The sequence below is a fragment of the Sceloporus occidentalis genome, unplaced genomic scaffold, assembly GCF_023333645.1.
Source record: "Sceloporus occidentalis isolate IW3139 unplaced genomic scaffold, rSceOcc1.0.p SCAF_1, whole genome shotgun sequence".
NCBI lineage: Eukaryota > Metazoa > Chordata > Lepidosauria > Squamata > Phrynosomatidae > Sceloporus > Sceloporus occidentalis.
The window spans coordinates 302,678,932-302,696,836 of record NW_028316981.1 but is presented as its reverse complement, the minus strand read 5'-3'; the positions used below and the strand labels follow the sequence as shown (position 1 = coordinate 302,696,836).

General features: G+C 41.4%; 1 protein-coding gene across 11 annotated transcripts in view; it reads left to right on the top strand.

Annotated features, from left to right (window-relative positions):
* Positions 1 to 17,905, top strand: part of RAB27B (RAB27B, member RAS oncogene family) — a 138,398-nt gene that overhangs the window by 84,546 nt on the left and 35,947 nt on the right. For 4 of the 11 annotated variants that reach the window (XM_089497358.1, XM_089497354.1, XM_089497360.1 and 1 more), the window contains one exon: positions 15,413 to 15,466. The exons of 5 other annotated variants lie outside the window; for them this stretch is intronic. The gene's annotated coding sequence lies outside the window, so the exon portion shown is untranslated. Of the gene's footprint in view, positions 1 to 6,362; positions 6,620 to 15,412; positions 15,467 to 17,905 lie in introns of those variants that run through there. 2 more of the 11 variants (XM_089497359.1, XM_089497361.1) reach the window with 2 other exon arrangements.

Sequence of the window (17,905 nt, the reverse complement as noted above, 5' to 3'; positions counted from 1 at the left end):
TTACAATAATGCATGTTCTTTTTGAACTCTTCCTACTTTATTTCCTTTGAGTTGCAAATATTTATCTTCAGTACTTGTTATTCAGCACCAGTATCACAGATAGCTGCCTTATACTGAGTCAGGCCATGGGTCCAACTAGCTGACTCTTGTCAAGTCGGACAAGCAGCCCTTCCTCACTGCTTTAAGGAGGACCCTCTCCTCATCCTACCTAGAGATTCCTGGTATTCCCTGGTGATTTCTGATACAAGGATTAAGCAGGTCTGACCCTCATTATGATTCAAATCAGGTGCTAAGGTATGGTACTATCAAAAAGTTGTTATGGAGAGGGGTCATAACTCAGCAGTAATGCACATACTTCACATGCAGTATGTTGCAGGTTCACTCCATATCATCTCAGATAGCAAGCCTGGGAAGAACCTCTTCCAGAGACTTTGGAAGAGCATTGCCTGTTATGGAAGACAACACAGTGGGCCCTTGGTGTCCACTGGAGTTTGGTTCCAGGACATCCATGTAGAAACCAAAATCTGTGGATACTCAAGTCCCATTAAATACAATGCCACAGTGGGATGGTGCCCCTATAAAATGGCAAAATCAAGGTTTGATTTTTGAAATTTGTTTATTTTTAAAATATTTTCAAACTGTGGATACTTGTATCCATGGATAAAAAAAATCTGTGGATATGGAAGGCAGACTACACTGGGATCAAGAGGCCAATAATCTGACTCAACATAAGACACATTTACGTCATTTTAGATATACTGTCTCACACAAATGTGACTTCCACAAAAAATGACAATAATATTTAGAGATGAGAGCATGGAGCAGTTAGAATCTGGGCCCATCCCAGAACAGTGCCAAGAGACGAGGTGCCTTCTTCTATTGTGCCTTAGAGACATGTCAGTGTGTGGAGGGAGTCAAGGGCATTGTCCTGCCTTTTGGCACAGAACCCAAAGATGTCTAGTCCAGCTAGTGAGCATTGGTACAAGAGAAATGGGCTAATTTATATTATGAGTGGAAAGAAGCCATCTGCCTCTGGGGCTGGGAGTAAATCTCCTGGTGTATGTTCCAGTGGAAGTTGGGCATCCCCTAAGGCTCTAGAGCAGCTTTCTGCCTCATGGGAACAAGGCAGGTTCTTCTCAGGCACCTTGTTTTAAGTTTTGTTCTCCTAGTGTGTGCCCATATTTCATAATAACACACATTTCCCCTGAATACTTAATTTTTTCTAATGCATCATACGGTTAAAACTAAAGTGGAAAAACAGCTTCAAAAGGTAGATTAGGTATGTTCATAAAGGTTAGGACCACCAATGGCTACTAGTCAGGTTTGCTATATATCGCCTCCAGTATTAAAGGCAGTATGTCTCTGTATATCAGTTGCTGTTACTGTATATCAGTAATTAACAGAACCATTGCACTAATTTCCCATGCAAGGAAAGTCATGTTCAGAATTCTGCAACAAATACTCCTACTATATATGGAGCGAGAAATCCCAGAGGTGCAACCTGGATTTAGGAAAGGAAGAGGCACTAGAAATCACATTGCAAACACTTGCTGGAGTGGACCAGGGAATTCTGAAAGAAAGTCTGCATGTGCTTTACTGACTACAGCAAAGTCTTTGACTGCATAGACCATGAACTCTATGGTTTTCTCTTAGAAGAACGAGAATGCTACTACATTTGATTGTCCTGATGCATAACCTGCACTTAGGACAAGAGGCTGTCATTAGGATAAAATAGAATAGACTACAGAGGAACAGAATGGTTTCCACTGTCAAAGGAGTCAGGCAAAGCTGCATTCTATCATCCTATTTATTTAGCCTGTATGAAGAAAATATCATATGTAGAGCAGACTTAGACCCAGAAGCAGGAGGAGTCAAAATCAGAGACCTAAGGTACACAGATGACACAGTACTACTAGCAGAAACCCATGAAGACCTGGAGCAATTACTGAAGAAGGTCAAGGAGCAAAATACCAAGGTATGTTTAATGCTGAACATCAAGAAAACAAAAATAATGACCACAGAAGCTCTATAAGAATTCATCCTAGCTAACGAGAAAATTGAAATAGCCAAAGAGTTCCCATACTTTGGATCAAATATTGACTAGAATGGAGAGTGCAGTCAAGAAATCAGAAGATTAGGATTGGGAAAGGCAGCTATGAAAGAACTAGGCAAGATTGTAAAGTGCAAAGATATAACTATGAAGACTAAAGTAAGGAACATCCAAGCCAGTGTATTCCCCATCACCATGTACAAATGTGAGAGCTGGACAGTGAAGAAAGTTGATAGAAAGAAAATAAATTCTGGAGAAGAGTGCTGAATGGATGCCCAAGAAAATAAACAAACAGGTCCTTGAAAAGATCAAGCCTGAACTCTTGCTGGAAGCCAAGATGACCAAACTGAGGCTGTGGTACTTTGGTCACATCATAAATCACTGGAAAAGACACGGATGCTAGGAGATGTAGAAGGAGGTAGAAAGAGAGGGAGAACGAACGCCGGATGGTTAGGCTTAATCAGGGAGGTCCTGGCCTTGGGAGTCTGCAGGCTTTGAGCAGAGCAGTTGAGGGCAGTGGGTGTTGGAGATGTCTCATCCACAGGGTTGCTATAAGTCAAGTTTGATTTGAGGGCAGTTAACACCACAACAAAAAAATCAGTTGTTCAGGAACTGAAAGTGGAGGTTGCAGTTCCATATGTCCTGATGTGGGATTTTCCATAGGTGCTTGAATAGCCACTATGTGAAGAGAACACTTGACAGAATAGGCCTTCAGTTTGATCTAGCATGGCTCTTATGTTCTCAACAGTTTAACAACCATGACTAATATAAATGATTGATTATTGCTTTTTTTTTTTTTTTTAAATGTTGATTCAATATAGTTTGGCATTTTTATATTGTGAGGACACACAGAAAAGAAAGCATTAAAGATATTTTGTGACTAACCTTGCCTCCAGCATCCATTTTATGGTTACTCTCACAGCAGGTTTTTTGTTTGTTTGTTTGTTTAAAGCCAAATGCAGCCACATGCCCAGAAAGTTTGGGACCACTGTTCTAGATAGATTTGTTTCATGAGGGAGAGTTTTTCTCATGGTTAATATTCTTGCCAAGAAAACCCCATGATAGGTTTGCCTTAGGGCCTCCATAAGTCAGAAACAACTTGAAAGGTCACAACAACAACAACAACAACAACTTCATTCAGGGAAGAACATTCTGCAGATGTTTTAACTGGACTCTTTGATATTATACACATTTTGTATAATATTGGTATCTTTGATGCTATACCATAAGCCTAATTATAATGAAACACAGGTGTGGGAACCATGCTTAAGTAAGACTGGCTTTATTGTGCTATGGATTAGATTTTGAATGTTCTCTGTATTTCACTTTGGATGCTGCTTTTTGGTGGGAAATGCAATTTACAAGTATTTAAGTTTCTATATATTTCTTTGGGTGCTTTTTTCCAATAAAGAATGCAGTCTGTAAGTGCTTATAACTGTATTTCCTTTCTATCTGATTCTATGGAGATTGTTTTGGTACTTACTAACCAGTGTCTTCGGTCAGTTGTGGAATGGATGAGGATGAACAAACAGAAACAAAATCTGAACAAGACAGAGATGTTCCTGGTCATTTGAAAAGAAGATTAGGGAACAGAGATTCAGCTGTACTGTGCTTACACTCCCCCTGAAATCCCAGATTGTGGCTTGGGTATACACCTCGACTCAGCTGAAGCCTGGATGCCCAGGTTTCAGCAATGGCCATATTTGCATGGTGAAAACTTTGTGTGCTAGCTGCAACCTTTACTGAAGATGTAAAATCTGGCTATGGCGACATATAATTACATCCTGTCTGATTTACTGAGTGTCGTATACATGAGGCTACGTTCAGAAACTGTTCAGAAATGTCAGCCCAAAATATTGCATTCAAAATGATAACCAGGGCTGATTGTATTTTCTTATTAGTCATGCAGAAGGGTCTTTTGAGATGCCCAGCATTTATACTTATTGTTATATTCTAAATTATTTTATACTGTTTTCAATTATTGTTTTTTATATAACAGATGGTTTAACTATTTCATAACTCCCCACCCTATCAGGCTTTTAACAGTATCTTGTTTGTTTGTTTGTTTAATATACTGCCTTTCTCTTAAATTGGACCCAAGGCAGCCCACAAAATATGCTTTTTAAAAAGTATAATTTTAAAAACTAGGTTAAAAACATCACATCAATGTAACAAGTTCAGAATATAAAATCATTAAAAACATACTAAGTTAAAGTAAAAACAAACAAACATTAAAACCATTCAAAGACAAACACCTCAATAAGAATCCACTCTGAATGCAGTTGCACAATAAAAGCCTGCTTAAAGAGAGACGTCTTTGGGGCAAAACAGACTGCCCGTTTGAAGTGCCATCCTGCCACCCTTTCCTCGCCAGATCGGGGCCACGGCAACTACATGTCATGGCCCCAATTTAGATCTTTGCAGGTGCTAAAAAGAACGGCAAAATGTCACTCCTTTTAGTGCTGGCTAAAAAGGCACCCTTGCTTTTGTGCCACACACACCACACCTCTTTTTTGGTGCAGCACATCTAAATGCTCTGCTGGAGAAGAAGCATGATGCCACCCGCCATCTGGGCAAATGGGCGGCATGACACCAGCATCGGGGCACCATCGGGGCATGCGGATGCCATTATCCCACTCTGCCCAAAGGCCAGTGTTAAACACCAGTCTGTTTAGCCCCTTTGCTGGCAAAAGGTGAGCTGAGTGGGGGCCAGTCTAGCCTCCTATAAAAGGGAGTTCCAGAGGGAAGGAGCAGCCACCAAGAAGACTCTCTCTTGTGTCCTCACCAAGTGAGCCTATGATGGTGGTGGGACTGAGAGAAAGCCTTCTTAATATCTTAGACTTCTGGCAGGTTCATAAAGGAAGATACACAGGTCTTTCTGGACCAAATAAGTCTGGACCTAAGCTGTAACTTGTTTTAACATTATTTCAAGCTACTTTGTGTCAAATGTTGGGAGAAGGGCTGGATATAAATTAAATAAATAAAGCATTTGACTGTATTTTATTTAATTGATAGTAATATATTGTCCCTAATATTACCAATAAAATTAATACAACAGTACACATCCAAAACACCATATAAAAACTGTAAGAATGGCAGAACAGTCTTGTTGGTGTGTTACTTCAAGCCATTTCTGACTGATGGCAACCCCAAGGAAGCCCTATCCTAGGGCTTCCTTGGCATGATTTGTTCAGAGAGAGTTTTCCATTGCCTTTCTTTAAGGCTGAGAGAGTGTGACTTGCCCAAGGTCACCCGGTAGACTTCCAGGGCTGAGCAAGGATTTGAATCTTTGGGTGTATCTTCTGTAGAAATAGTGCCGTTTGACACCACATTAAGTGCTGCAGCTCTACTTTATGTAATCCTGAGATTTGTAGTTTTACATTCTTCTCTGCCAAAGAATGCTAGTGCCTCACAAGATTACAGATCCAAGGTTTCCATAAGATGGAGCCACGGCAGTTAAAGTGGCGTGAAACTGCATTATTTCTAAGGCATAGATGCACCCTGAGGCACCCTGAAATAATGCAGTTTGACACCGCTTTAACAGACATGACTCAGTACTATGGAATCCTGGGATATGTAGTTTGTTCTGGTACCAGAGCCCTCTGACAGAGAAGGCTACATATCTCACAAAACTACAAATCCCAGAATTTCATAGTATAGAGCCATGGCAGTTAAAGTGCTGTCAAACTGCATTAAGTCTGCAATGCAAATGCAGCCTGTGTCCTCCAAAGTCCTAGTCCAGTGCTCAGACCACTACACGGGGTCTCATGCAGAACAAGCTAATGCAAAATAATAGATTAGATATACTATTTCCATTTAGACTACAAATTCAGCCAGGGTTTGATTCCCAGCATGACCATGAAACCCCCTGAATGACTTTAGGCAAGACACATGCTCTCAGTCACAGGGAAGACAATAGCAAACTTTCTCTGAACAAATCTTGCCAAGAAAAACCCCTTGAAGAAAACATGAAAGCACACAACACTCACAAAAGACTCAAAATAATCACAAAAAACATCATTCACTCTTTTGATCTAATGCCATTATTGATTATTATTTTTAAAACAAATATGGCAAGCTTCATGTTAGACAGGGAGGAGAGAAGAGCCTGCCAGGTTTTAACAATGGGCACTGTGTGTGTGCTTAGCTGTTGGCACTGCATGTGGTTGAATCACAAGCATGATCTGAGTAGGGTCCATCCCTCACATCCGTGTGGACATTCAGAGGGAACGCCTTTTTCCTTCTTCCACTAGCCTTTTCAAAGCTAAGCTTCTGTGATCTCAGAGCTGAAGGGTGGTGCCAAATTAAAAGCAAGCTGACTTTTCCTGCACGACTGTTCTCTGGCAGCAAAGGATCAATCTAATCTTCCTGGACTAGACAGCCAAAAACACACACACACACACATACACACACCCCTCTTGCACATACTTCAATGTTTTCAAAGATTGCTGGGTTGCTTTGGGGCATTATTTCGCCTGAGAGGAGTTGACTGTCGGAGAGCCTTTGAGAAAAGCAGAATAAGAGTAATCCGTATCTAGACACCCAATTCAAGGGAAACTTTACACACTGGTAAGTTTCACAAGACTGGAAAAAAGAGAGCTGGTTCTTTATTTCTTTGACTATGCGTTTATACACTCTTGTTCTTGAAAACATTAAATTGTACTTGCCGAGTAACTTTGCTGAAAGGAATTCAGATCTGAACATGTGCCACCACATAGGCATGCCTGTGAAAGGCCAACCAGGTTTGGATTTTTATTTTCATTTGCAATTGTTGCTATTCTTGTTTCCTTTTTAGACTTTTTAGACTTTTGTACTGGCTGTTAGTTTGGCTTGCAGGCTACATTTTGATAGATTTAAAAGTCAAACTTTGGGGAGTAAACACCTTGCTTGCTTCTTGATGTTTGCCTGTTGAACAGCTGGAGTTCTCAGGAATTCAGGGTGTGTTCTGTTTCTTTTGTGTGCTTTGTGTATGTGTGTTATATTTCTGACTGCCTCTAAATTACACGTGGAACTTTTGAGTGGGGTCATAAAAATGCAGGATATATTGCCTTTATGAACAGGTATAGGCTTCTTTGGATTCTTACATTATTGTCACTAATCTCACTTCTACTTCCCAGTTTGCTATTAGAGCCTTTTAAAACAGGTTCGTTACAAAATGCAAGTTACCCAGTTGCCCTCTTTTTGTATTATAGCAGTTCGTTTAGCTTTTAAGATACCGATCACTGCTGATGTGTACAGGAAGTGCTGCGGTAACTTTTCAAAAATAGTTGTACTCTGAAATCGTGCTTAGGAAGGGGGAAAAAGTGGATGTGAATGGCAGTTAAAGTTGCAATCTTGCATATACTTTTCTAGGTGAAAGTCTTACTGAGTGCAATGGCCACGTTCCCACTGAAGAATAAGCCAGGCCTGGTCAGTCCAGGTTTACCAGGAACATGTTTTGTGCTGTTGCATGCAGTCTGTTGACTCCCTCCTCACTCTACCTGGTACTGTAAGGAGCTTAACAGATCAGAAACAGTCTGTTTAATGAGTCATCCAGCCAAGATATCCAAACTAGTTGTACCCATCACTAGCCTAGATCATCTGAATTAGGATCTCAGATCTTATGGCTTGTACACATACATCCTACAGTTGATACTTTTGGCACTCGCCCTATATTCTTAATATAATTAACAAATACATGGGCAAAAGTAGGATCAAAAGTATTCTGAGATAGAATTCTAGTGACTGGCCTTTATGGTAATTAAATTTCACATCCAACATATCCTCTGCTGTAACTCATTCAACAGGAGTGACCCTCAGAGGAAAACAAAAGAAAGTAAAACTATAGAGAGTCCAGATAAATCTGTGTACTACCAAGGGAGGGAAACAATATTTGCCACCATTCATCCCCTTATCAAAAACATGGGTTTTCAGTCACAAAGAATAACACAGTGATGAGAATTCTGCAGTTTTTGGCCACTATTCACACACTGTAAACCTTTCCAGGAAATTGTTCTTTCCAGTTCTATCACCACATCTTCCTTTTTAAGCACAACCCCCACCCTCATAAATAGTTTCTAAATAGCCATGAATAGGCAGAGGGGTTGTGAAAGACTGTTGAATTTTGCACACACACACACACACACACACACACACACACACACACACACACAAAAGTATTGCCACATGTGGGCTATTCCTTGTCGTCTCTCTTGTGCTAAGGACCTCCATCTCATTATCTCAGGGCTTACAACCTACTTAAAATGTGAACTGATGCTGCAGTAAGCTACCAGGAGATGCAATTCACCTTTTTCAGCTTATTAAAAAAGCAGTCCAAGAAATCTGGAGCAGCTGAGAGCTGCCTTTGGGGCAGCCATCCTTTGTCCACCCCAAATGTAGCTTCTCACTTCAATAGGGAAAACTAAGGGGGAGTAAATGGACTGCACACACCCAACACAGGAGCAAGTTTCCCTGTGGTCAGTAGGTTTATGGACTCTCACTGATATTCACTGGTCATCTTTAATTCCAACTCTCCTTTGCAGAAATGATCTTCATTGTAAGAATCCCTCTGCTTCTTCACGTTGTGCCTCTTGGCAGTTATTAAAGTGGAACAAACTATATCCAGGAGTTGTTACATTTTTCTGTAAAAAGAACAGTGATATTCATGATCATCATTACTGACAATCCTTGTGAAAATAGATGGTGGAAGGAACTGTTCAACACCTTTAGACTTTGTTCAAAACCATTAGGAGATTTTTGCAGTACAAAATGTCAGTTCCTGATAGCAATAGCTGTAGGGCGAGTATTCTTCTCTAAAATGGGCAATATTTTGACATATATACAAAACCATCCCTCTGTTAACCTGGTTAATCTCTTTGCTAATCTCTTGGTGACTCCTTTGAATGTGGAAGCAAGTAACCAGAAATATTAAAGGCAGGTTTATTGAGCTCGTATGCTTATTTTCAAACAAATACATGAGAGAATATAATGTATGCAATTGAATAACTTGGAAACTTTTTTTTTAATTTGAGAATTTGTGGATATTAAAAAATGGAAGCATGAGCTAGTTCTCTTTTCTCTTTGCTCAGGGGATATTCGTTTAATCCATTTACATATGGATATCAGTTTAATCCATTTGCACTAGGCTAGCAGTGATTCCCAAACTCTGGTTCTCCAGATGTCTTGGACTTCTGGTCTCAATATTCCTGAAGATGGCTGGAGCTTCTGGAAGTCCAAAACACCTGGTGAACCAAAATTTGGGAACCACTGATTTAGAGTGTAAGAGGTTGACAGTGATGGGATGGGTGGACTTGGAAGGAATAGGGCAGATTTCCTATGCAATAAATTCCTCCCTTCACTTCACCCTCCTGTTACTCATCCCAACCTTTACATGTCTTTGCGGTTACTGATAACTGCACACCTAATTTCAGGTACATAGGAGAAAGAAGTCAACTATATTCCAGCTTCTTTCCCCACTTCCGCCATGCATATAGTTTTTTATGGTCAATCTGATCCAGTTCTAGTTGGACACCAAAGAATTTACACAGAATAGTTGTATCAGAATATGGATAGAAATGTGCACACAGTTATTAGAAGGTGCATCCCATGGAAGATAAAGGCATTTACACAGCATTTATTCTCATGTGTGCATTGATGCCAGCAAAGTGCAGGGAACTGAAAGCCTATTTATATATGAAGAGTTGAACTGAAGGAGACTCAGGAAAGTTAGCCAAAATGAGTGTATGTCTCATTTGACATGCCAATCACATGTCAGTTCCCAGTTTCTTCTGGACTCATGATATGATCAAAAAAATTGCACTGTAGATGCTGCTCCAACAGGAAGCAGGGTTGTTTCCTAATGGCAGTGGTATTCAAAGCCAAGACATTGGGGCCCTGAGTGTGATGGTTTTTTGTGTGTTTTTACTCAAGTGATAAATTATATTCATCCATTCTTATAGGGAAAAATTAAAGTGTTTTTATTTAGAATGTAGCACTACAGTGAAAGCAAAACACATTCTTCTCTCCTGGTACTGGAGGCCCCAGCCAGTGGAGAAGGGACCCAGTTCCCTCCTTCAGCTCTTGTGGTCAGTTGTAGGTTTGTAGAAGAATAACACAATGATTCCCACCCCCCTGAAGTCACAGGGAAGTGGGACAGGAAGAAGAAAAGAGAGAGACTGTAATGCAAGGATAGAATATATGCATTGCATATAGAAGTTGTACTCTGCTGTTTACTCATCCTACCCCCTCTGAAGAAACTTGCCAAGCAAACGCCATGATAGGTTTGTCTTTGGGTTTCCAGAGGTTGGAAATGTCTTGAAGGCACACAACAACAACAAAAATGGTGAATGTCATGAGAAGAGTATCAGAGAATTTTGAATCCTTCTATTTCTGCCTGCCTATGTGCCCTTATTATCATAGTTATAAGAGCTCTTTCTTGACCACCTCCAACTCCTGGACATGCCTTGCCATGCTAAAGACATGGTAAATAGGCTCGTGATTAAACATAGACTTACTAAGAGAGAGTTAAATCCTCTTTCTCTCCACTAGCAGAAAGCAGAAAATCAAAAAGAGGGGTAGTTTTAATATCTCTCACCATTATTTTCTCCTATGTAGTAGATAGTTTAAGGAAGTAGTTATGCAAACAGATGTTGGTTTGTTTTATGAAGGTGTACCACAAAAGTTTCAGGACACCAATTGTTGAAAAAAGTAGCATATGGCAATGTTGTTTGGTTGAATATTAATTCACTCAAGTACTTCCTGCAGTATGACATGCTGATGGATTTAAATTGTCTTTATACAAGACAACAGGACTATATGGACTATAGGACCATAGTGCTAATTTCACATGCAAGCAAAATTATGTTCAAAATTTTGCAACATAGACTCCAAGCATACATGGAGATAGAAAAACCAGAGGTCCAAATGGGGTTAAGGAAAGGAAGAGGCACTAGGGACCACACTGCAAACATATGATGATTAATGGAGCACATCAAAGAATTCCAAAAGTAAATAAACATAGACTATAGCAAAGCCTTTGACTGTGAAACACCCTTAAAGACATGGGAGTGTCAACACATCTGATAGTCCTGATGAGAAATATGTACTTAGGACAAGAAGCTACTGTCAGAACACAACACAGAAAAACAGAATGGTTCCGAATTGGCAAAGAGGTCAGGCAAGCCTGACTCCTTTCACCCTATCTGTTCAACCTATATGCAGAACATATTATACGGAAAGCAGGCTTGGCCACAGAGGAAGGAGTGAAAATAGGAGCAAGGAATATCAATATGCGGAGGACACCATACTATTAGCAGAAAACATCATTAGAGCAACTACTAAAGAAGGTCAGGAAAGAAAGTGCAAAGTCACCTAACCATAAAGAAAAAGACCACTACACAAATTCAACGTAGACAATGAGGAAATATAAATAGTAAAAGAGTTCTCATACCTGGGATCAAACATTGACAAGAACAGGGATCACAGTCAGGAAATCAGAAGAAGACGAATAATGAGGAGGGATGTTAGAAAGAACTAGAAAAGATCCTAAAATTCAAAGTCATACAATTAAGCACGAAAGTTAGAATCATACAAGCCATTGTATACCCTGTTACCATGTATAGATGCAAGAGCTGGACAGTTAAGAAAGAAGATAGGAAGAAAACCAATTCATTTGAGATGTGGTGCTGGAAAAGAGTGCTGAGGATATCATGGACATCCTAAGAGACAAAGAAATGGATCCTAGAGCAGATCAAGCCGGAAATCTCCCTGTAAATCAAGATGATTAAACTTATGCTGTCATACTTTGGCCACATCATGAGAAGGCATAACTTATTGGATAAACCAATAATGCTAGGAAAGGTGAGGGGAAGTAGAAAAAGAGAAAAACCACATGCTAAATGGATGGACTCTATGAAAGAGCTCACAGGTATGAATTTACAGGAACTAAGCAGAACAGTGGAGGACAGGGAGTCTTGGAGAAATCTCATCCACAGGATTGCATAAGTCAAGCTCGTTTTTCAACAACAACAAATACAAGACAAGGCAAAAGAATCAAAATGGAACAGAGGAATAGCATTTTATATGTCAAAACTCAAGAATTTAAAAGATCAGAGCAAAAGGTTATATTTCATCTCAAAGTCAAGTTGCATTTTGAACCATCACCACCTGAAGATGTCTTGGCTGTCAAAAATATTTTCTTCTTCATGCAGAATGTTGTCATTTTTGCAATAAAATATTTGTAGTTGTTCTTTTGAGTTTGGCACAAGACCCCAGCCATATTAATACTGGGATATTTGAGCTTCCAGTAACATTTTTTCTGATTGAGGGCCAAAGCAGATGTACCTTAGTTGTGTAAGTGTATTTTTAATATGTGTTTTCGGGCCAGGGAAAATTAAGCGTTTCAAGGGAGCCCTTGTCAGTGCCAGTAGAGGCTTCCCTTAAAATGTAACTGGTACTGCAAGAGAAGGGAAATTTGACAGGGCCATGTCAGAAAGAAAAAAAAAAAAAGCTTCCCCACCACTGCAGTCCTTAGGCTGCCCTATAGCTACTATTTAAATAACAAAAGTATTGTCATTAATTGAATTCTTGCAATTGATCTCGCCCTCCAAACAGCGAGGCTTAGGGCTCACAGGGCCCACTCTTTACACAAGCTGGAACAAGTGGAAGAAGGGATCTAAACCTGCCCCATCTGTGCCTTACATTGCTGAGCTCTGTCACTGTAAACAGTTTTCTCCCTATCTGGTTCTTTTGCAACATCAGAGACAAACCAACGGAAAACTGCCCCCCTTGCCAAAAACAAAACAAAACAAAACAAAAAAAACCCTACAGAGTGCACCAAGGAAAAGCAAGGTGAGGGGTTGCACACTCTGTTTTTATGCAGATTTATTTTCCTGTAAAGGAGTAGTTCCTCCACCTCTTTACACATATTGTGTATGTAAACAACGCCCATGTGTGATCAGGATACATCTGGTTGCCCCACATGGCTTGTTTGGCCTTTGAAGAGCCTGATTTGGGCTGAATCCTGTTCCCTCTGTGTGTGTGTGTGTGTGTGTGTGTGTGTGTAAAACAAGCCTCTGATTATTAATGTACAAAAAGTTTTGCACACGGCTGTGTTTGCACTCGCACCTCAGCTTTGACGTTGAGAAAGTTTGAACAACGATAAGGAGCAGTTCTCATGATGGACAGTGATTATGCTTGCTAAGAAAGAAATGCCATGACAGTTGCCTCCTCCTGTAAAATTTGCTTCAGGGTGTAGTCAGCAGCTATTTAAAGCCTAAGTAAAGGTATGCACCCTTCCTTACAAGATATCGAAACTGTCAAGGTAGACACACCAAGACACACAATACACTTGCAGCTGTGCTGCAATTATGATATTAAGCAGGACACCACCTATACATGCATTGGAAAGTGAGCACAAAGATAGGCTGTAGCTGAGCCAATGCCGCATTAGACCACCCTTTTGCGCTGTGCTGGTGCCGATTTTAGGGTTAGGGACCGCACAGCAACCGCATGGTCCCTAACCCTAGCATGGTGCGGTGGCATAACAATGGCGGAGTCCCGTGTGCACTCGGTTTTTCCGGGTTCTTTTTCCTCCAGAGGGAAGCTGCGCGGTTTGGCAGCTGTGGCTTCCCTGCAGAGGGAATTAGGCTGCTGCCAGGCCGCCCTTTTCAGGTGGTCTGCCCCATGCCAATGTCACTTCACTCTTGATCTCCTCTGCTGGTTTTGCCTTTATAATAATGTGTTTTGTGATCCCCACAAGGGCAGGAAAAGAAAATAATTTCTAAGAACTGGACATAGGAGAAGAAAGGATTTAATGTTATCCTCTTCCCTCTCTGTCTACATTTCTTCCTTATGCCGTATGAAAAATAATGGAGTTATAAGCATCAGAATGTGTGTATGAGTGTGTTGTGTGCCTTGAAGTCATTTCTGACTTATGGCAACCTTGAGTCAAACCTATTATGGGGTATTCTTGGCAAGATTTGTTCAGGGGAGGTTTGTTATTGCCTTTTTCAAGGCTGAGAGCAAGTGGGTTTCATGACCAAACATACAATTGAACTCGCTGGCTCTCAGCATTAGAATGCAGATCGTCTATGTCATGCTTCTTTCCAGTTGTTGTTGTGCACCTTCAAGTCATTTCCGACTTATAGTGACCCTAAGGTGAACCCATCATGGGGTTTTCTTGGCACATTTTGTTTAGAAGAGGTTTTACCATTGCTTTGCCCTAAGGCTAAGAATGTTTGACTTGCCCAAGGTCACCCAGTGGGATTCATGGCCGAACTAGAAATTGAATCCTAGGCCCGTTACAAACGGGCCTAAAAGTGCGCGCTCCGTGCGTGCTAGGCTTAGAAAGGGGCGTCCATACGGCTGCCACCATTACAACTTCACGACCGCACCGCACCAGCGCACATAGTGCGCCCCTTCCCCGGCTGCAAAAGGAGCTCCGAAACGGAGCTCCTTTTGCCGTTTGCACCGCTGAGCGCAGCTTTCAGACGGCTGCGCCCAGCGACGCAGAGGAGAAAGGGGGCCCTTTCTCCTCCTCCCTGCCACTGCGGGGTGTCCTTGGGGCTTGAAGCCCCAAGGACACCCCTTTCCAGGCTGTGGGGAAGGGGCCTTTTGCTGCTTCCCTGCAGCCTGGAAAGTGGCGGATCGGGGCCTCAGCGGCTGCTGCTCTGACCACTGAGGCCCCGATCCGGCTGGGAAAGGGGCGGGTGCAGGCTGCCGCTTTTCAGCGGTCTGTAACCCGCCCTAGACTCCAGAGTTGTAGTCCAGCACTCAAACCACTACACTATGCTGGTTCTCTAGCTGCTTTTGCATCGAAGGGAAGTAGCCCAGTAGGGCAGCCCAGATGAGTGATGGGCAAAAACCAGTTGTGAGCTATCAAGGTCAGTTTCATGAGAACATCTGGTAAGAAGGAAACAAGGACAGGTAGTCCTGGGAAAGAGAATGTCTTGAGTTGTGGACAAATGGCATGTAAACCCACGAAAAACATTTGAGTTGCTATTAGCTTTTCATATACTATATAACCAAAAAATGTTTCATACCTGAAAGCATACCTGAAATGTTTCATACCTGTTTTTGAATAAAGTTTTCTGGTTTTGCTGAGGCTTCTTTCTCTGTATTGATGTTAGCCAATAAATTAGCCACCGTCACCATTCTTGGCCCTCCCTGCCTCTTTCTCAACCCACCCACCCACCCTCCTTACTTCTATCTCCCACCACTGGGGTGCATGTGTAGGCACTGGGAACAGTGAAGGGAAGGAGCGCCACAGAGTGGCCCAGGCAAGTGGTGAGGAATGGAGCCCCCTGCCTCCCTCCTCTGCTGGGCACTGCTGCCTTGCTCTTGGGGACGGGGCTCTCTCACCCTTCCTGCCTCTTTCTCTTGCAGCTGGAGCACACACGGAGTAAAGGGAACCATAGCTGTCCAAAGTCGAGGTGTATAGTAAGTACAGAATTTGATGCATTTTCATAGAGTCGTAGAATCATAGAGTTGGAAGAGACTACAAAGGCCAACTGGTCCAGCCCCCTGCCATGTAGTAACCGACAACCAAAACACCGCTGACAGATGGCCATCCAGCCTCTGTTTAAAAACCTCCAAAGAAGGAGACTCCACCACTCTCTGAGGCAGCTTTCAAACAGATCTCATTGTCAGGAAGTTCTTCCTAATGTTTAGGTGGAATCTCTTTTCCTGTAGATTGAATCCATTGCCCCATGCCCTTGTCTTTGGAACTGCAGAAAACAAGCTTGTTCCATCCTCAGTATCCCTTCAAATATTTAAACAGGGCTATCATATCACCAAGGAACCTCCTTTTCTCTAAAGATACCCAGCTCCCTAAGTCATTCCTCATAAGGAATGGTTTCTAGATCCTTCACCATTTTGAGTCACCATTTTGGGTTTTAAATTTTGAATTACGTCATGGGGGCCATGGCAACAAAAAATATTTCCAGGGGGTCCCTGGTATAGAAAATATTAAGAACCACTGCTATACAGTATTTCTGTTTGCCCATGTGGATACGGAAACCTTTAAGAAGAACACCATTTGCTCCTTGTATCTCCATCTGAGGTCTGAGATGAGAATAGGAATAGATACCAGATTAGTGAACTCACAAAGACACTGGCATTCCTTTAAGTAAAACACCTAAAGCAGCACTGTTTCTTTAGGCCTTGAGTAGGAATCATGTGGTTTACCAGATGTTGTTGGACTGCAATGCTCTGCATTATTCCTTACTAACTATGCTGGCTAGGGCTGCTGTAAATTTCAATCCAACAATATCTGGAGGACTGCATGATTCCTATCCATTCCCTGGACAGGTTCTAGGACAAAAGCAGATCTGTAAGGCTTGCATCCAGGTAAAAGGCCAGAGGGTCTCAAGGTGCAGTTTGTTACCTACAGTTTCTCCTCCCTCTTTTCAAACTTCTCACCAACCAATATCGGCAGTCGTACGGGGGGGGGGGGGGGAGGGGGAGTCAACAAACTGATCTACAGACATGTGGGACATAATTACGTATGTACACTAGATGCTGGAATGACAGTATGGATCACCATCTTTAATGGTAGAGAAATAGTCAACCTCCTGCAGAGTCAGATCTTTCTGATGTTGCCCTTAGTAGAGGACTGGAATTCTCTAGAGCAGCTTCCGATTCAAATTAAGGGCCAACTTTAAAATAAAAGCTGCTAAAACACATTTCTGTCTTGCTATGCTCCCAGTCAAGGCTATAGCTTCCCCAGGCCATCTCTCTGTCTAAACTAAAGAAGACAAAATACAATAGCAATTTTTAATTATGTTGCACTGGATTTCTTCATCACTGATATAAAGATCTGGCTATAATATTTAGTTGCATGCTGGTCTAGTGTATTGTTCTGTTTGCTTTTTAACCAGGAAACAAGAAGTTATATACTGTGGTATGTTTATTTCTTCCTTTGTGGTTGCTTGAAGGAATTGAAAGTGATAATTATTTGCTAAAAATCTTAGACAGATGCAATTACGTAAAGCAAACACATGAGAGACCCCTGGGATATTTGTAAAAATACCTGCCAATATAAAATGTGTCACATTTTGCAGCAGCTTCCTTGAAAAATTCTGAACCATTACAGCATATATTTTTTCTTGAAATAAATAAAACAATTGAGCTGCTGTTTAATGGTGTTCTAGTGGCAGAAAGTAATAAAAAAATAATTTTTCAACATTATGAACTGATTTCACACAGCCGCTTACCAGTTCTAAAGCTGTATTGCCTTCTGCAGTCAAGCTGTGATGCAAACTTGTTTGCAGAATACAGGCTAGTCCATGTCTACTTTTGTGCTGTGTTTCACAGATGGTTAAACTTGCAACTAGAATTCCCAGATGTCTGGGCATAACCCTTCATATCTGGTCCTTTGGGAGAGGGAGAGGAATCTCAGGGTGAGAGTGCTCCAAAACACTCAGCAGAAATAATCCAGCTGAGACTGCTTTAACTGCCCTGGCTCAATGTTAGGGAATCCTAGAAATTGCAGAGCGCACTGACAGAGAAGGCTAAATGTTTCACAGAACTATAGTTCCCAGAATTCCCTTGCATTGAGCCAGGGCTGTTAAAGTGGTCTCAAACTGGATTATTTCTGCATTGTGTTTTGGACTACTGTTGTCTTGCAAAGTGTGTGTATTCTTCTTTGTTAGATTTGCTCTTTTTTTCCTTTGAATGACATGCTCTGAGCAGTTATGTTTGATGCTCAGGATATAACATTTAATGATGATACCCATCTTCCAACGGTCTTGATTTGGCAAAGGTCAGCCCTGATTAATTCTCTATTGTCCTACTTTCTTAACTGCTTTAAAAAATGTCTCAGTTTCTGCTTTTCTCCCCTCACCTCTCCCTTTATCCTCATCTTAGTCCAATTGTTGC